A 20,633-nucleotide genomic window follows, 5' to 3' on the forward strand; every position below is an offset into this window, starting at 1 on the left:
TGTAATAAGCTGGATAAGCGTAGGTTGTGGTGTAACATCAGGTGCCTTACTGGAGTAGTAACTCGGGGTAGAGTTATACTTAGGAGATTCTGTGTAGTAGGTCGGAGCAGCGTAAGGAGCAGTACAAAACTGGGGTGCCTTGGTGGTGTAGTAAACAGGAACCTCGGTTTGGTGGTAGCTGGGAGCAGAGTTACACTTGAATTCCTCGGTATAGTGAACTAAGGCAGCATATGTGGTGGTAAAGTATTAGGCTCTCTCGGTGTAGTACTTTTCAGCTCCAGTGTAGTAAAGGTGTAGCGTAGGTTGTGGTGTAGTAGTAAACTGGAGCTCCTGTGTAGTAAGTCGGGTCACGATAATTTACTTAACAGCATCAGTTATGGTTGTGTTGCTCGGGGCAGAGTAGTACTTGGGCGCTTCGGTGTAGTGTTCAACCGCTTCGGTGGTGTAATGAACGGGAGCCTTGGTATAGTAGCTGGGAGAAAAAAAGTAATTGGGAGCCTCAATGTTGTAAGCTGGAACCTCGGTGTAGTAGCTGGGAGCAGAGTAGTACTTGGAAACCTCAGTGTAGTACTTAAGAGCCTTCGGTTTACTAAACTGGAGCGGCATACGTAGTTGTGTAGCACTCAGGCGCTTTGGCGGTGTAGCTCGGGGCAGAGTCATACTTCGGGTCTTCCGTGTAGCAGCTCGGGGCAGCATAAGTTAAGCAATACTTTGGAGCATTGGTGGTGTAGTACTTCGGAGTCTCGGTGTAGTAAGGTATTGCATACGTTGTTGTTGTGTAGTAAGGCGTCGTCAAAGTGTTGTATTCCTTCGTCGTTGTTGTTTGGAATCCGCCACAACCAGGAGACATCGGTACACTCGTGGTCGACCCAGCCATCAACGATACGGCACCCAACAGCAGCACGACGCAGCAATTGACTGTAAAATAAATAATTTGAACATAAATACATATCAATGACAACATTAAATATAGATTGCACATTAACAGCTAGAAAAGTAGAACTGATTCACATCTCGATATAATAAATAAATATTTACATTTGATTGCGAATTGGTTACACGATCAAGAATTCAGATAATGACATGGCGCACTGCCGTTGTCGCCGAGTCGGAGATACCCCTCCAACTGATTCATCAACTTTTCTCTCCTTTTATGAAATTTTCTCAACCTTACTCAATTCTTAAAGCCTTGCGGCTGTTGTACCTACGGTTATTGTAGCCTGCTTGATAATGATGGAACACGTGGCGTTCTCACCCATCCTCTATCCAGCCTCGGTGTAGTACTCGGCGTTTTAGTGGTGTAGCTAGGGGCAGAATAATACTTCGGAGCTTAGGTGAGCGGCATACCTAATCGTGAAGTACTCCGGTGCCTTGGTGTAGTATCTGGTCGTTGCGTATGTTGTTGTTGTGTAGTAAGGCGGCGGCGTTGCGGTTTGGCAGCCGCCATACCCAGGAGACATCGGTACACCAGTCGTCGACCCAGCCACACGATACAACAACCAACAGCAGCACGACGCCGTAATTAACTAAACAATTAAATAATTTGAACATTAATTTTCAGTTACGAGTGGCATATTAACAAATAGAAAAGAAATTGATTCAAAACTACATGTAAAAAGAAACGAATATTTACCCATTATTGCGAATTGGAAGAATGCAGTTGGTGACAGATAGTGGGCTGCAGATGTTGCCGTGCCGGAGATGCTCACTCGACTGATTCCTGTGGCCCGCCGAAAATGACATCACCAAAGGTTACGGATTCAGTGATGAGGAAATCCAATCGAAGAAAAAGTTCTTCAGGAAGTCAATCTAGTGAGTCATAAAAATTGGAAAAATTGGAAAAAGGAAAAATTTCCACTGCGATTAATTCTCGAAATAACTATATTTCAATCCATTCAAATTCAGCGGTTACCCGAGCAGAATTTTTCCTATGAATTTTGTAGAAAAAATGCATTTTTCGAATGGATTTACTGTTTGAAATCAATTTTGAAAATGTAAAAGAGACACGTGCATTCTGCACTTGTTTACACTATTTTACAATAAAGTAACTATATAAATGTTCATTAAAAATGCGTTCGAAGATCCCATCAAAATCAGCAATTAATCTGTAAGGGAATACCGGCTACATGCATATTTATGACGCTTATGGCGATGTTTAAAGAGTATAATGATAACAGAAAAGACAAAGAGATGTTTTACTCCGGGATTCTCAAATGTATTGTCATATTGCTTAAACTGAAACGTCATAAAATTCTTAAATGAGCAATGAAATGAGCAATTAAACACGGGATGTACTTGAGGAATCAATAACTGCTGAACACAAATGACCTGTAGACAAGAAAATGTTATTGAGCATATAGCGAGCGATAAATCAATAATTTTTGTGGTGTAGTTACAACGTACTTGTACATAAACCGCTAATTTAGTTCAAAATTCAGGATGGCGTTGTACAGTTCTGCCATTCTGCTGTCTACAGCGAGTTGGGTTTTACGATCGGCTCGCTGTGCCCTTCTACTTCGTCTGGGACTTCGATTTGATTCAAATCTTTGTTTTTTAACTCGAACGACAAGATGCGACGAGCGCTTTGGATGGCTCCTATTAGCTCTTTGAAGTCCACTTTAGGTGCCTTATTGTTGATTTCCCGTATGATGTTCATAATAACTAATAAAAAAATATATAATCAATAACAAGTTATGTGAGGACTTGAGGGAAAAACTAACCTCCCATAACTGCAATCAGATTGGTCAGATGACCGAATCCTGGACGCCTGTCGTTTCCTCTTTTTTACCATTGAATCTTTGAGCACAATGAATTGGTGAAGAGTTTGCTCATCAACATCTTCGATACTTGATCGCGAGATGACATGGTTTTCAAGATTTTTGAAAAAAAGGCACACTATATTTAAAACAAATTGCATGGTAAGGTTAGAGTTAACATATAGGTGCTTTTATAAAATACAGTTACCATTGCAATCGATAGATCGTTGTTGGCTAAAGCCGAATCGAGATCTTCAATTTGGTTGCAGTGTTGAAGGGGCAGCTTCACATTAGATGTCACAAATTTTTCAAAGTGGTGGAAGTGCTCCAATATAACGTTCCCAACAGTCAAATCGGCACTCTGCTGCCCGCTATTTCGTCGACCGCTACTTTTAAGTCGACTTGAAAAGGAGTTATCTGTAAATGAACAATATAATGATGAATCATGACCAGCGCTTTAATATAATGAAATATGACACGGTTACAACCTGCTCACGAAGGATAAAGAGATGTTTGATGTGGAATAAATGGGCGTCTAGGCTTGTTTTGTGTGTCATAATGTGTCACGCAGCATTTGCCAGTGAACATAAGCTGCCACTAGAACTTCCTTCGAATTCCTTTTAGCATGCACAGAGAGTAAGAGTAAATCCAAAACTTTCTCGACATCTTAAATTTTCAACTTTACCTGGAAAAGTTCTTGGAATGTCGAACGATCAACAGAACTTTAAAGTTTGGCACAGCAAGGCTCTTCTCAAAAGGGTTTTACCACATTTCGTGCTAATAGGCCAGTGAATCTGAAAAGAACAAAAAAAGTAAATCATAATGAGAATCTATCTGTAAAAGTTGCAGTACTACTAAGTTATGCACCAATGAATATTTTGGATCAACCTCCTCCGATAATTCACTAAAGACCGGCTTCTGGAGGGAAAGTATTGTGCCAAAAAAAATCGGCAACAAGACCAAATTTAGACTGGAGCTAATAGTTAGCAATACCAGGATTCCACACCATCAACACACATGAAATTCAATAGATCTCACATGGGAAGCAAAATGTGGCAGCCAGCGAGTAAACTAATATGAACAAACAATCCCAGAAGTTAAGATCCAAGAAAGAGGATGGGGGACAATCGAGGAGTATTCCTTTGGCTACCATGTTTTCAGTCAGAATCTAAACAAAGCACAAATGAAATAAATAAAATGCCGTAATAAACAGACAAATGAGCTTACATTTGACATACAATTATTAGGTATTGGAGGAATACCAGCATAAAGCAATTAGATTGGGATGTTGCGTGCTCTGTGAAAAATATGTATTACATTAATGACAATATATAAATTAAGAAAGCATACCAATCTTCACCTTTTCTAGGCAGCACATTGGAATGTTTACAATGTGTCACTAACTCCATGATAAAATAGCTTGCCAACACTCTGTGTATGTATTCGAGTCAATACTTTGGTCCAGATCCTAATTTGACAGATAGCCAGTGCTGCCACTTCTGAAATAGCAAAGTCGTGCAGGGTTGCCTAAAAAGTCCCGAAAATCCGTTTTTTTTTTTTTGAAAAATCCTGCACTTTATCTTGCACAATTATCTTCAAAATCCCGCAAAATCTTGCAAAAAACAACAAAAACCCGCATAAATCTGACACGATCCGACATAATTTCCTAGTTATCCTAGTATATTTGAAGTCTTTTCTTGTCAGACAGATGACAGTAAAACATTATTCTGATACTGTTGACTGACAGTTAAAAGCTAACGACGGGAGACGGTGATGAAAGTTTTAAATTAAAATCTCGAGTTTCCAACGCTACCATTAGTTAATGGTGGCACTGGCTTTGACTTTTAGGCGCCTTTAACCATCCCTTCAGGAACTTCGATGAATGCGCTTGAAGCTTGTTTGTTTTTCAACCATTGCTGCGCCAATATAAGAGTGGAGAGGGACACATTGCGCTGAGAAACGGTCGAAGAAAAACAGTAAAGTAGTTTTGTCTGGGAAAATACGCGAGAAAGCATTCTTAGTTTGCATTTTTGAAATCTATATGCTGTACATGTTTTACAAAGACGAGAGGCATAAGGTGCATCTGCATTTCTGTAGTTAATGCGACGACCAAAGTAGAGTTAGTAATATTATAATCATATGTATCGGTGTAGTGGTTAGCGCACAGCATGTCTGTTATTAAAGTCTAAGGTTCAACCCCAGTCTCAGACATAATTTTATCGTCGAACAACGTTGAACAACCTGCTAGTCTAACAACAATCGGCGGTTGCGAAGGTTGGACCCTATTCGAATCATCATTCTCATAGCCAGGTAAGGTTTATTATCAAACTTACATAATGGTGTGATTAAATTATGATTAAATTGATGTTTTTCACCAGTGCATTCTTCTGGCTTCTGTCGCTGTTGACATCCTCGCTGTTATGGTTATTGGCAGTCACACTGTGTTGGAAATGGAACTCTTGTTGGCGGTGTCGACCGTTCAACTTCCAAGATTGAGATAAGAGATGACACCTTTGTTGTTGCTAGTTCGTCCTTATATTTCACACTGCCGTATAATACAGCATTTTGGTATTTCAATAGTTGGTTTAGGGTTGAGTAGGGTAGGGAACAATAGATTGAATGGGAAGAGAGGGTAAAATCGGGGCCCTCTGTTGAGGTCCCTACAAATTACACAGAATTAACAGTAGCAATAATGTCGATCACTGTTGGGATGCAATAAATTCCCAACACACTCCCCAGTAGAGCCCGTTCAATTGGCTCGACATCCTGATCGACTTGATATCCGTTGGATTAGAGATCTGAGAATGCGGTTGAAGAAGGATGGCCGGATGGCCTGGATTACGAGGAGCTGTTTCGTTGACTGGCTACGGATTCAGTTAATTGTCCATTCCATTTGATTCCGATTGAGAGTTGGCTGACTCTTTGGAAGTTTGCCACCAGGATCCCATACCGATTGGTGTGTGTTGGAATCTTCTTCAATGTCCTTTAACACAAGAATATTTTTTAGAAGATGTGAAACGATTTTGTTTGGTACCTGGGTTAACGAATAAGAGAACAGCAACTGGTTGATGAGATGTTCTTCTATACTTGGTAACCTTGAGATGCGTTTAGGAGCTGGTTTTACTGGCTCCAAGCGCTTCCGTTTCATTGAGTTTTGTTGATTGGCCAATTCCGGAAGAATTGCTGCTTGACTGCACGGCGATCTGAACTTCGGAATGATTTCTTGGTTGCTTTCTACGTTTGTTGAATTGACAAATGCAGCGGCTTCTTGAGGATTTTCTTTCGAAGCTTCCTGGATTTCTGGCGACGATGATAAATTTCCAGAAGAAGAGAAGTTGGTTTGTTTAAGTTGACTCGGAAAAGAGTTAAGTGTTTCCAGCGATGCAGCTGGCCTTCCCGAGGGGAAAAAAAGAAAGGTAGGAATATCCTTTTCTTTGGAGCCGGCTGGCGGAATCCTAATAATTGAATCTTTAGTTTTTAGACAATTGAATGTGTCAGGAACTTCTGCTTGATAAGTAGGAGTTTCTTGATGACTAAGAGAGTGAGGAGCTTCTGCCGGATTGGCTGGAGCTTTTTGAAGATTGAGAGTACCAGGAGCTTCTGCCGGAGTAGCTGGAGCTTCTAGAATAATGAGAGGACGAGGAGCTTCTGCCGGAGTAGCTGGAGCTTCTTGAATAATGAGTGTGCAAGCAGTTTTTTCGTTGCTAGAGGAGCTCAAGAGATTTTTGGACTCCACTGCATCTACACCATCTAAGTTTGCAAATTTGAGGTTAGTTGCTTTCAGCTCGTCTTCAAACCTTTTTTCGTCTTTGTTTCCACTGGATTTGACCGGAATATCTGAGATTGATAGCCCTTTTTTTGGTCGTTGTTGGAGACTGGCTGTTCCAGGCTCCTTTTCCATCGGGACTTCTTTTGACTGGGCTGATTTGACGTTTTGGTCGCTGTAGCAACTTTTCGCGTTCGATGATGGGATTTTTTCTGCTCCTTCCAGATTTGCTGAGTTTTCTAACTTTGAAACAAAGGAATTATTTTCTTTTATTTCGTTCCTTTCAAACCTTTTTTTGTCGGGATATCCGTCTGGCCCATCCGGAGAATCCGAGAGTGAGTCTCCTTTTTTCGGTGGGTGAGGGAGACTGGCCGTTCCAGTCTCTTTTTCTTCCGTCTGGATATTTTCTTTTGACTGGTATGAAGGGGTGTTTTGAAAACTACAGCTTGTTGTCGTAAGCGACGACACTTCTAGTGGAGTTGGGTTTGGCACTAATACTGCTGCAAATTGAGATGTTGAGAGGGTTTTGAGAATTGACTCTATTACTGGATTTGTTTGAGAAGCTGGCTCCTGAGAAGCTGTTGGTGATAAGTTGACATCTCCTGGAGCGACGGGCACTGAAAAGGCTGTTGAGATGGCTGCGATCACCTGACTGATTATGTCCCGATTGAGTTGTGCTTGGGTTGCTGCCTGGTTTGCTGCCTGGGTTGCTGCCTGATGTTGGAGAATTTGGAGCATTCTTTCTCTGTCCTTCTCCCATTCTTCGTCATCTGCTTCCTTTTCGAGTTTGTCTAACCATTCTCTTCGTTTTTTCTTTAAGATGTGAATTTTGGCGACAATAACATCGTCCATTGTTTGGTACATGGTGTCGATGTCTGCATTGATCTCTTCTTGGTCTTCGCCTTCTTTGTACATTTCAGCCTGGACCCTTTTTGAGAATATCTCATAAGTTTTGTAGAATCCATCTAGCTTTTTTTCTAATTTTTCGACTTCGATAAACGCTTCCAACGTCATTTCTGTTGATTTGTACGTTTCGACGAGGTTAATGATACGGGTGATATGCTTTTTAATTAAAGTTCTTGCGTAATTTGGAGCCATTGTGAGTTGGAGGTGGCTCCTAAGGAGCTGCTGAGAGTACGAAAAGAAGATAATTAGTTTAAATTAATGTTTTGATTAAGTTGATTAGCCTTTTTGTTTGTTGTTCTGCTCGGTCTTCGGAGATTCGTGGTGCCGAATTAAATTCTGCTGTCTTTTCCACTTTCTTTGAATTCCTTTATGTGAAGATATCTGCAAAAACTGAATGATTTTGGAGCTAGGGTAATTTTCTAGCTCCTTACAATCCCACAAACGGCATAATAACAATTTTTAGGAAAGAGAATTTAAAGAGTTTTTGCCGCAAGACGGCGGTTTCTAATTCCCAATTTTGTGCTCAGAGGGCGCTTTGTGCCTTCTCAGAAAAAGAGAAAGATTTCCCTTTAAGCAAACAAAAAATGCAAGAGCGTAAGAGCGCGAGATTTGTTTCGAAATGGCGGAAGGCCTTTGTAAATAGAGAGAGAGAAAAAAAATTCAAGTTTTAATCACCCTAAGGCGCACACGAGGCGAACGCGTTGAAAGGGTAGAGAATTTTCCCGCGTTTTTTCCAGTTTAAAGGGGAAACCGGCCTAGCCCCCCAAAAAAGAGAATATTTTTCTGTCGTATTTAGAGAGATCGTTGTGCCTTCTGAGACAGAGAGAGATTTACCCAAATGATTGAATAACAAACAATGCAAATTAATTCAAAAAATGAGAGAGATTTGTTTTCGGGAAATGGTCTAAGGCCATAGCAAAGAGAGCGATAATTTATTTAAGTCTTTTCACCCTGGGGCTCACACGAGGCGAACTCATTGAAGGGTTAGAGAAGTTCCCGCGTTTTCCCAATCTAAGAGGTAGGGAAGCAAGCCCCCCCAAAAAAAAATTCTTGAAAGGAAAGAGATTCCCGCGTTATCCCATTTTTAAAGAACGGGCAGTGAACCCAATCAGCTGAGATTCGTTTTTACAATGCCGGGAGGCGTATCAAGAGATAGAGAGGGAATTTAACCTAAGGCTCACACGAGGTGAACACGTTAAAGAGGTAGGGAAGTTCCCAAGTTTGCCCAATCTTAGATATTGGAAAGCAATATCCCCCCAAAAAAAAAAAAATTTGTTGAAAGGGAAGAGAGAATAATCAACTTAGGCGATGATAATTTACGTGACAAAAAAAGAAATCCCCCTTCAAAAATGATTTAGGAATCCTATTTTAATTTTAAGAAACTTTGAGGAAATATTTTAGCTTTAATTCAAGAGAGAGAAGAAAAATAATTTACTGTTTAGAGGTATTCCTCCGGTTCGAAGGACCATGTTGGAAATGGAACTCTTGTTGGCGGTGTCGACCGTTCAACTTCCAAGATTGAGATAAGAGATGACACCTTTGTTGTTGCTAGTTCGTCCTTATATTTCACACTGCCGTATAATACAGCATTTTGGTATTTCAATAGTTGGTTTAGGGTTGAGTAGGGTAGGGAACAATAGATTGAATGGGAAGAGAGGGTAAAATCGGGGCCCTCTGTTGAGGTCCCTACAAATTACACAGAATTAACAGTAGCAATAATGTCGATCACTGTTGGGATGCAATAAATTCCCAACACACTGCACAGTCCAATTGTTGCTGGGCGTTATCTTCTCTGTTCTGTTTCAAGAACTCTTCCGGTATCTAATATACTTGCTGTTGCGCAAAGCTGAGGTCGGTTTGAAGAAACTCACAGAATCCGATACTGCCATCATAACCAACAAAAACATCTTAGCCTATGGTACTTGACTCGGAAGAGATTGACACAAATGTAGAAGTTGTTCTAATCTTCTGCTTTTTAAATATTTTAGTTTCAGGTTTAGGCTTTGGCATCATCAGCGGAACTTTCTCCCTAGTCAATGTTCTGGCTGATGCCACTGGCCCTGGAACAGTCGGTCTGCATGGTGATTCCAACCTGTTTTTCCTCACTTCAGCCCTCCTAACGCTGTGCTTCATCCTCCTACACACAGCATGGGGAGTGTTATTCTTCCACGCATTAGACAAGAAAAAGTACTTGGCGTTGGTGTGGGTGGTGATGTCTCATCTACTCGTCTCACTCCTGGTAATTCGATCATTATTTCTCACTACCCAGTACCCAATGTCAAAGTAAAGTCTCTCCCAAACACTGTTTCTAATTGCACCAAACTGATTTGTTTGAATCAACTAGTTTTGAGCGCTGTCAAAAAGTTTGGCGAGTCCCTTATTTGTCACTGCTGCATTGCTCATTTTACGTTTTTGCTTTTCAGACTCTGATGAACTCGTCGCAGTTATACTTGGCCACAATCCTGCCCGCCTACGCAGTCCTGGTTGTCACAGGTCTGTGGGCTGCAGGAGTGGCGGGTGCCTCTTTCACTTCGCTCAAAAAGTGTTTAACTAGTCCGCTAACGACGGTCCAGGTACGCATCGAGGACTAAAATGGAAAAAAAAGCCGCCGGCATCCACCATTCCCCACACGGTAAACAACTTTCGTCAATACAAAAGCATCCGTGTGGATCTTTTCCGTAATAATCTCTGGCTAAACTTTTGTTTTTAACAAAAACTCGGAGCAGCGAGTCGACGTCCGCCCCGTTCTTAATTAATTAATGTAACCATAAAATGCATAAATACACTTTGAATGATGACGACCAAACTAGTGCGGTTTTTCCTATTTTTCTTTTTCTAACAATCTACTCTAAAGACGGTACGTTCAAAAGCTTCCCGGGTCTAACCTCACTCACCCACATTTTTAATAGAATAGTTGCTGGCAGTTGAAAGTTTCGGGCCTTTAGAGCGCTGAAAACATAACACTCTGTTCTCTCTCTTCTCTCTGTGCGAGTAAATATGTCGAAAGTTGGTTTAGATTATTAACGCTCTCGTTCACCTGTGCACTTGCCGACAACTCTTATATATAGCAGTGGTATCTCTGTTGTCGGCAGATGAAATAATAAACGAAAAAATTACAAATAAAACACTTGGAAATCTTGTGCGTAGACTGGCGATGGCGATCAATAGCTCGCGAAAGCAAATCGTGGGGGACGAAACCTAGTTTATATGCAAGAGGCAACCAAGTCCACACGCTCCCATCGACTCGTTACGTACGAGCTAATGAGCCCTGAGAAAGTTCAATGGCATTTCAAGAAAGACTTGATTGACCCCCGTTACGTTGTCCCCCCTAGAAAAGAAAAAGACCTAGCCATTTTAGACATAGGAAACTAGTCAAGCGATCGTCATATTGTTCATGCGAATAGATAGAAACTAGCCCAGTGAAAAAAAGGACGAACAACAAGATGGTGTGTGTTAGATTGACTTGTTTTTCCCCCCTTTCGCTTTCATCTCGTGTGCTGCTGGCCTACGTGTTCAATCGACATGATCGACATTCATCTCGGGTCGACTTTTGGGCTTCTCATTGCACTTTGATGTCACTCGACTGTCCTTTCAACTTTCGGCATTTTTTTCCCGCCTATATTCACATCAGACGCGCCTTTCATTAGATGACGTCGTCACCTACAAGCCGTGTCGATCAATTCCATCAGCTATTATTAAGTGGGGCGCTATACCTTTGGCAGCTACAGAGTACACACCTTTTTTGTCTTAAAATGTAATTTATCGCCTTTTTTATTCTCTTATTCGGTTGTTTTATTTTCATTTTTTTACAGAGATAATTTATAAGCCACTTGATCTTGTGGACGTCTTGATGGATGCTTTTCTGTCTCTTCGTCTCGATCGACCGGCGTGAGCTTATTTCTTTTCCCTCTTTCACGGCCGTGTGTTGGGGCCAAAAAATGCGGGAGTCACCCGTCTGCTTCTTCTCCTTCTGCGGGATACATATAATCTGCCCAAAGTGCACACGATGTGCCGGTTGCCGCGGAACGCCTCGCGTGTACAGGTGAAAAGACCTCTCTTGTTCATTAAATATTTAAGGTGGAAACAGTCGACTTACGATATGACGTTAACATTTTCCACTATATAACATCCACACAGCACAGCACACACACACCCCCCACGCAATAATCGAATGGTTTCTACCGACCCGTCGAGTTATTTGCAGATATACAAAGAGATGATGACAGCAACCTGCGAGTATACGTCCAGTAGTAACTTACATCTTTAGACTATCTCATTTTTATTTGGTTTCACGACCGAGTCACATGCGAGACCCAGACATGTCGCGAGGGTTAAATCTACTATGTAAGTACTACTAGCAGTTCAACGGGGGGAAAAAAGAAGAAGTCAAGATGCTCTTAAAGTCTGAAACGGTAATAACCAAGTGGGAGGAGGATACATAAGTGAGACATCATTAAGCGGGGTCGAAAAAGAAATAAACTCGGCGAAACCTTTGACATTGTAATCTTGTTATACAGTCCCAACTATACATATGATACTAACTGTATATCTAACTATAGTATACGGTACTAGTCTGACCATTTTATTATTTCCGTTGGTGCTGCTGTCGACTTAAAACGCTGATGGCCTCTTTAGACCATCTGCAACTTGCGTTGTTTGGCTAACGAGAGAGTCCCGACGTGATACAATGACGTCCATCAGCGGCGCCCATCAAGTTTCTACTCCCTCCATCTGCAGGTATATGTATACATGTGTACATCTATGTATACGAGCTACACGGAAAAGTTTTCCGGCGAGCTCTTTTTCTCTCTAGTTCGTTACGCAATCGATCCCTATCTCCCGTTGGAAAATGAGGATCTCTTAAGTTCATCATCAAAATGAAACCCCCCATCCTTTTTGTTATCTCTCTCTCTCTCTATAGGCGTTGAGATGGCGAAGGATCTGGTCGCTACTGCGCTTGCCCCGACCATCCCCAATTTTCTCTGCTGGGCTACTATAGTATGTAGGAATGGAGAAAGAAGCTGGCTCGCCGTCATAAAAAAAAAAGCCGTTGGTATCCCCCGTACACACATAACACACAACCAAACTGTTTCTGTCGATGTGTGTGTGTGTGTGTTGTACGCCCGTCTCTGCAGCCCTCACCCCGGCACTGGGATATAGTCGTCGCCTCGTGCCGCCACCGCTTCTATATAAGAACCGTGGCAAGGAGCCCGAATGCTCTCAGTTGCGGACGGCCAGCGCTTTGGTAACAAAACGTCCATCCTTCTGTCGGGGTTTTATTTTGTCCCATTTTCTTTCTATCCGTCGGACGTGTGTGCTGGGCAAAACATTCGACCAAAAGAAAAAGGAAACGGGCCGTCCCCTACTACTACTACTCCTACTCTATACTGATCCTCTTTACTGATCGTTTTTGTGGCTTTATATGCCGGCCTGACTCTCAAAGTTTTATTGGTAGAACGTGATATCGTGACTCCCGAACTTTGCTTTCTTCTGACTATTTTTTTGTTTTGTGTTTCGCTTTTTTTTGCGTCCAGCTGGAGAGAAGGAGGAGGTTCTCTCTCTCCTATGTGTGTGTGTGTGCTGTGCTGTGGTCGTGTGATGGTGTGCTGTGCCTGTGTGCGTGTGCATAGTGCATAAGTGTGAGTGTGCCTCCTTTGGCTCTGTGGCCGCCCACCGCCTCCACCAAATTCCGGCGTCGTTATTCGCAACCGGGCTCGAATTGTTCACCGGTTATTATCAATTCCCTGCGCCCCAGCCCGGCCCTGGCCGGCCTCTCTCTCTCTCGTCGCAGATGACTTATTGGTTTTGAAACGAACGAGCGGATCTCACACCCGCGCCGGATATCATACCGACATTTTGATTGTTGCCTATATTACTAAACGACCCTATTCGCTCGTTTCTCATATAAAATATTCGTGGTTATCATCAGTGAGGTACGAGAGTGAGCAATATACTTGGCAGTCAGCTCATTATTAACCACACATCACATCCGAGCCAGGTATAGCTATATTATACTACTATATCTAACGCTGTATCTCTGCATTTATATAACTATGACTTCCAAATCGTGAATACTGAATCGTCTAATTTAAAAAAAGGCTGGCAGCTTTTTGAAGGATATAGCCTCGAGGGGTCAGCAGCAGTACGCGGGCTTATTAGCGAGATTTGGCCGGAACGAGCCAAACGAGCGTTGCATTGGGGTATAGTAGAGATGAGAGAAACGGACAGACGGACCGGGTGAAACACAAGATGACGTGCATGCTGGAATCGAATTTCAGGTTCGGTTGCTGGCTTTCTCTCTCTCGTCGCTTCATTATATAGCCACATACGTACATACATGTACATTTATACATACACTCTTGTGGTTGCTGCTTGTTGCTGGTTCGGCTGGAGTGTTTTGTTTGTTTGCTATAGTCTATAGATCCACACGACTTACACAAACAGAAGTCGGCCAATAATAACAGCGGTGCTGTGTTTGACCGTGCCTTTGCGGCGGCCCACCACCACCACCACTGGCAAACAAGTAAATAACAGCACACACACAAATCCGCGGTGTGCCTGCTGCTGCTATGGGCCAAACAGCGCCTAAACTCATTCCTTTTCCACTCACGCACTTTTGGGGTATCTTGTATCTCTGATGTGTCAATTTGCCAATTTGCCCCAGGGAAAATAAAAAGGAATAAAAAGGAAAAAGGATTGGGGTTACTTTTATCTATCGACTTTGTGCTGTCCGGTTCCGGTGATTAGCCAAGAGTCTGTGGTCACAATCGGGATCAATGGACAGGCCCCTGGAAAACAATGTAGAGGACGACGGCCATACATAGGAAGAAAAAGAAAAAAAAAAAACCTATTAACGCGCTTTGGGGATAGACTGAGGGATATTATAAGAAGACGCGGAAGGACTGGTTGGGCGGATTCATTTGTTGCGCTGTTATATATCCTCCCGGCTCTGTCTCTCCCAGGGGTCTACGGTGGGTCGCAAATTCCGCCCTTGCGGCTCTGCTGGTGAGGAGACGGCCGGGCAAAAACTGGAAGCAGAAAAAGATCAAGAACAAAAAGGAGCGGGAATTATTTTTGACCCACAGCACAGTACAGCACAGCAGTGAGGCGAGGCTCTGTGCCAAAAAGGAAAAAGAGGAAGAAGGACTCTTTCGCTATTTGGCCCGTCTAACCGCCCCAGCGAAAAATAATCACAAGAAAAAGAAAAAAAAAGAAAAGATTTTTCTTGTACGTATAAATTCATTTTCTCTCTCTCATTCGTGTGTCTTGATGGAACTAAAAACTAAAAAAATAGAAAATTTTTTCTTCTTTTATAATGCCCACTTTCTTATTCTCTGATTTTCTTTTTTATTTTTGTGAGATACGCCGGCCCGTGATAGTTGTGGGGAGTTGCCTTTAGCTTTTTTTATTTGGGTTGTTTTATTCGTTTTCGTTTTTTTCCTAGACGTTTGTGATGTGCCAGCGAGAGAGAAAAAAAGAAAAAGTAAAAGAAATAAAAGAGCATCGAGATTGAAATCACTTCGATCGATTGACATGATGGCGGATGCACCGTCGGAGAAAGCCTATATAGCCGAGCTTCTTTTTCTTTTCTTTTTCTTCTTTATCGGTTGCATTCGCTCTATATATATATAGAGGGAGATAGATCCTTATAACATGGCAAAGAAAAGAGAGACTGGCATTTTTTGGGAGATGATATTTATTAGCGAATAAGAGGAGACAGAGACAGAGGAAGAACGTTAGATAGGCAAAAAAGGGATGGAAGACATCAGTCATAGGGTCAAGGAGTCATATATATTATACGTACGAGTCCGGCAGGCGTAGGAGGCAGGAGAGCCAAAGTGCTCCGGACACTCGATCCAGCTTGATGTATATAATGCCATGATTCTTTTTATTTCTCTTATTCTATATCCTAACGAAAATAATAATGTAAGTGATAGAAAATACTACCACCACTGCGCAATCCTGCATTGGTCTCTTTTTCTTTATATGTGTGCTCTCCTTTATCCCTCGATGCTCAAGTACCCGGCGGCTATGTGTGTGTAGACACAGCGAGTCTCAAATAAATTGAGATATAAGTGTGTGTGCGTAATGGTGGTAATACTAGGGGCGATTCGGAGAGATGATCAAACGATCCAGCGGACACACAGAGTGTTGATGTTCACTGACGAATTGAGTGGAATATAGATCTAGAAAGGAGGCCAGGGATTACAGACACTAGACTATATCTCTTAGAGATATATATATACAGGACGACGGCCTCGGTTCTATATTATATGTTGTAGTTATATAGGTGAAAATGTACAGCTCGGGTAGTATAAGAATGGCCTTTCTAACAAGATGACGCAGGACTCTCCGGCGTGTTTCCTTTTTCTTCCCTTCGGGACAAATGAATCACCATTCTTTTGATGCCTCCTCGCAACACCACCACCACCAGCACCAGTGCACCACCCTTTTATATAGATAGACTCTCAATCCACTCACGCCATTTTTTTTGTATTTCCTTTCCAGACTTTTTATTTATTTTTTTGTTACACAGACAACATTTTTATTTTTCTTTAGCACAAAAAAATGAACTGATTGAATTGAGTTCCTTGTTAAAATTAAATTAAAAATACAAAATGAGAAAACCTGCGCAATAAAAATTTAAAAAAAGAGAGAGAAAATCTAACAAGTTTTTATTTAGTTTGATTTTCTTTTCGCGCAGGTTTATTTCAAAATCAATATTTATGATTAAAGGGCGGCTTCCTCTTTTTTGAACATTCTTCTGGCGTCTCACTTTGAATGGCTCGGTACATTCAATCTTTCATCGCTCTTGGTTAAACTACATATCAATCATCTACTATCCAGCACAGAGAATCTTTCTCTCTTTTTTGGGGGGGGGTGGTGGTGGGTTGGTGGTCGTGGGGGTGTGTACCGAGTTCAACCACCGTGCGGGATTCAGTCGGGACCGCTACTTTTCTTTTTGATGTGCACCAGCAGCACATTCAAATCAAATATTTTTTTTCTTCACTCTCTCTGTCGGTAAATTCAGCTAATACATTATTTATTACGTCTCTCCCCCCGTGCGTGACAACTATTCAACCGTGATCTAATAACGAGATATAAGTGGCGGGATGAGGGGAGAAAAAAAAAGATTCAAATTTTCGCGAAAAAGACCAAGAGATTCGACGTCTTTTTGGGTCGTGATGTTTCATCCATTATTTTGTCACGATCCAGGAAGCGCAAGAAAATGATTACGCAAGAGTCTTCAACTTTCAATGTCGGAAATAAACGAAAAGGAACATTTCGAGAGCATCCGCGCGGTTGAATAGAAAATAAAAGAGGCCGGATAGTATAAAATATTTCAAAAGTTGCCATTTTTCTTCTTTTCTTTTCTTTTTGACGATTTGTTTGTGTGAACCGAATCGTTACGTGTTTCCGATATATAACGAATGCTGAAGAATGTATTGTGCTTACAACCGACTTTCGAGTGTGGGATGGATGGAGACGGCGGATGAATGCGGAGAAAACAAAACAACCAAAAAGTTGTTCTCATTTATGACTATTTCTTTACAAAAAGTTGAAACTCTTTGGCAACTTGAGACGTCGAAGCTTTTAGCCCCGAAATTTTTTTTCCGAAAAAAAGAAAAATGGGAGAACGAGACATCAAAACAAGAAGGCGTTTCCCGTGGCAACCGAACAGCAGAGACTCTCGCTCTTGCTGTGCTGGCCGCGTTCGTGACATATCTGACCCACTTGTACACAATTCTTCATAACTTCTTCTTCTTCTTTGGATTAGATTTTGTTTTGTTTTTCTACGAAAAGAGAAAGTCCTCAGGTGTGGATAAGATATAGTTGGTCGTCGTCTTTATATTCTTCCAAGTAGTTCTTTTTAAAACAAAAAAAAAAAAAACAAGTCCTTCCGCGCTGATATTTCTCCCGCGTTCTTATTCCGCCCCGGAACGTGAGCGCCGTTGGGTTTGTTTCGCATAGCATCTCGACACTATTTCATTTTTGCGCCTGGCATTACATTTATGTCACGCACCGATCCTCCGACTTTTATATCAAATTAAAAAAATAAACAAAAATAAAATAAAAAATAAGAACCTCTATAATTAACGTCGAATTCTTTGACATGTCAAGAGTATAAAGTACACGGCTCCTCCTATACTCGTGTCACACATATATTCCGCAAGGTGCTTGCTGGGTCGCTCCCCTCGCCCCTCCCACCTCCTTTCCCATTGCACACACACACACACACTAAGTCAACTAGACCCCAAGCAAGCGCGCTGTTGTGTATTATATCTAAATATATAATAATATCGGTTCGAAATGTCTATATAGCACCGCGGTATTTAGATGTATAGTAGTAATACATGGTGTATTACATACGTATATAAGCGCGCGTGATGTCGCGTATGGAAGTCGCACACAGCACACACTGTGTGTGTACACTGTAAAAACAGCGGAGCACACGGGGAGAAAGTTGTATCGATTCTCCGTGACTCGCTTGCGTTCATCATCAATGGAGGACGGATGGAGAAGGAGGGGGGAGGTTGTTCTGGTATAAAGAAAAGAGGAAGAAACGGGTTTTATATTTGTGTGGTATACCTTCACAACTGACCGTCTAAACTGCTTGACGTGCTGGCCGGGTATAGACGTCGACTATATGTCCAGAGTGCGCGGTTTACCCGTTTGCATTATGGTACGTATATAACTATATATAAACCCCCCGCAGTTGCATACACGGTTTCGTGCTGTGACCCGCCGTTCTATGACGTCTAGACCCCCTCGTCTTTCCTGTCCAGTCTGTACCCAATAATTCTAGCTGCTGTTGCTTCATTATGAATGTTATTTATTCCGGACCAGCGCTGTATACTCGTGTACGTACGTCTAATCTTCGATCCATTAAATATCTCAGACTGCTGCGCGGATGTGTAGCCTACATGTCAGATTTTCGTATGGATGCCGGGTTTTTTTTAAAAAGTCGTTTGAATAATGCATCGCAGGTGCATGCCGAAAAGACACGTCGGGCCAGGGAAATGAAATGCAAAAAATGTTTTAGTTAATCACGTTGGGCGAAAATAAAATTCCATCCGGATGATGAAAATGTCATTTATTATAAATCAAAATCACGTTTCGTGATGATCTGATTGGATGAATTCATCGGATGGCATTTCCCACGAATCAGAAGGGGGGCAACCTATAGATGAATTGGCAACTTTTGAAAATGTCATCAATAATCAAGAAATAAATTTTAAAAATTGGAAAAAAATAAAATCCCGGGATCGACAAGGACGAGGATTTGCTCCGCCTATTCTGGCCGTCCTTCCGTCATCCTTCGCATCTATGGAAAGCAGAGAGTCTCTCTCCTCTTGTGCCTTTTTTGATTTTTTGATTTATTCCGCATGGAACAACCACAACAGAAGAGAGCGGACGAGACAGCACACAACGACGTCAAAAACCATAAAAGAGAGAAGAGCGACCTCGAGTAGAGTGCTCCGCATCTAATCTTGATTTCGCTTTTAGCTTCAATTCGATCAGCGGGAGGATGTGCGCGGGAGCCCAGCAGCGGCAACACAGTTTTTTCTAGCCGCGTTCCGCTCCAGCTCAGCAGCTCTCGTACGTCCCTCTACCGCCACACCGCCGTCCGACGACGGATATCTCTCATATATTTATACGTGTAGTTTGCTGCTGCAGTATACTATATAACTACGTACAGTGTACAGTTTGTGTCTACACGCCATCTTTATTTTCCCAGTTGATTTTTTATTTTCTTTCTTTTATGTATAACGGCCGGCGCTCCCGGGGTTGTCCTCGGCCGGGCTGGGCGCGCGCGTTCCGGGACTTTTTTGAATAATTTAAAGCGACAACATGGGAGAAATAGGAGGCGGGGAGGAGCGGGGAGGAGACGGAACCATGTAACAATCATCGGTGACGAATAGGCCTATCTATAAAGATCTTGCGGCCGCGACTCTCGTGCGACTCACTGAACTTTTAGATTTTTCCATTTCACATTTTTTCCGTTTTCTTTTTTTGGCCCAGCCACTTTTGAGAAGGCAAAGGAAAAAGGAACAACATTCACTCGCTCACTTCTACACATGTTGCCACCACGTCGGAATTTCCTTGTTGCTTTTTTCTCTCCCGCCCGACAGGAGTCGCATGTTAAATAAATTGTTCCGTCGAGCGTCCAGGGAGGACCCAAAAAGAATCCCGAAACAAACAAAAAAGAATAAATGATGATCGCATAAATGTAGAATGTAATATCGATCAAATTTGCCCACTTATATCAACCGCAGTCTATATCAATACTTAAATAGACACACTTGATTAGGTTATTACCAACATGGAATTATTTGAATAGATGATCAATCTGATGCGGGACTGGAGATTTATATTAGGTCGCGGATGCGGATAGTTAGGGGGAACTCAATGATGCCATCAGGCGAATCTTTTCAAAATGAGCGCGCTCGCTCGCCGATCAACTGCAGCAGCAGCAGCAGCCAATAAAAGGGAGGAAAATCACTGATAGTTTTTGCGGGGGGTCTCTGATCATGCGAGAAAGTAAGTAGCGCGCTATAAGACTATCCACACTCTGAGGGCTCAGCCGCGCGGACCATCTCCCAATGTATACATCAAGAGAGCTCGGGAATCGTCGGATAGATCATAAATCCCGTGATCGAGAAGTCGACGACGTCCATCGTCCGAAAAAAAAAAAGAAAAAAAAAGAAAAATCGGTTTGTTTGGGTTATAGCGGGAAAGATGACAGCCATAAATTGGCTTTTCGTCATTCCTTTTTTTCCTTTTATTCTTCCTATCTATATATGCTCACGCAATCACTTAATCATTCAAAACGCTGCATTGCTGTGTGACCGGGACCGCCTCAGTCCCCCTTTGCGAATGGAAAGAAACAACAGAAAAAGAATAAGAAGAAAAGCATAGCAAAATAGTATACTCACAATTTTCCGGATATCAATTTCCTTATTTTTTTGATCAGCAGACGACGGGAGAGAAAAAAAGATACGAACAAAAAAGGCACAAAGCGCAAATGTCACCGGGGGTTAGATTGTATCCTATACTATCTCTACACATGCTCTTTTATTCATGAATTCTATCTGATATCTCTCCGCCGTCTGCGCCGAGTTTTGTCTTTGTGTGTGTGTGTGTCTTCGTAAGAATATTGCCGGACCGGTGTACTACTCTCTCGATCCATTCTGGATTTTTAT

General features: G+C 42.1%; 1 protein-coding gene and 1 long non-coding RNA gene across 7 annotated transcripts in view; one reads left to right on the top strand and one right to left on the bottom strand.

Moving 5' to 3' along the window:
- LOC124204831 overlaps window positions 1-20,633 on the top strand; it is a 92,501-nt gene that overhangs the window by 46,280 nt on the left and 25,588 nt on the right. The gene's annotated exons all lie outside the window — the stretch shown is intronic.
- On the bottom strand, window positions 2,194-4,225 carry LOC124204839. Of its 6 annotated transcripts, none has more exons than XR_006879137.1 (9): window positions 4,117-4,214; window positions 3,984-4,053; window positions 3,624-3,924; window positions 3,442-3,550; window positions 3,245-3,373; window positions 2,965-3,173; window positions 2,721-2,895; window positions 2,404-2,661; window positions 2,194-2,328 (listed from the first exon to the last, which is right to left on the bottom strand). It is a non-coding gene; the product is annotated as an uncharacterized LOC124204839 (long non-coding RNA). The 6 variants fall into 6 exon arrangements; XR_006879136.1 differs by having other exon boundaries at window positions 3,995-4,053; window positions 4,117-4,208; XR_006879139.1 differs by having other exon boundaries at window positions 2,194-2,661; window positions 3,795-3,924; window positions 4,117-4,208.

This window comes from Daphnia pulex, chromosome 10 (assembly GCF_021134715.1).
Source record: "Daphnia pulex isolate KAP4 chromosome 10, ASM2113471v1".
Classification (NCBI taxonomy): domain Eukaryota; kingdom Metazoa; phylum Arthropoda; class Branchiopoda; order Diplostraca; family Daphniidae; genus Daphnia; species Daphnia pulex.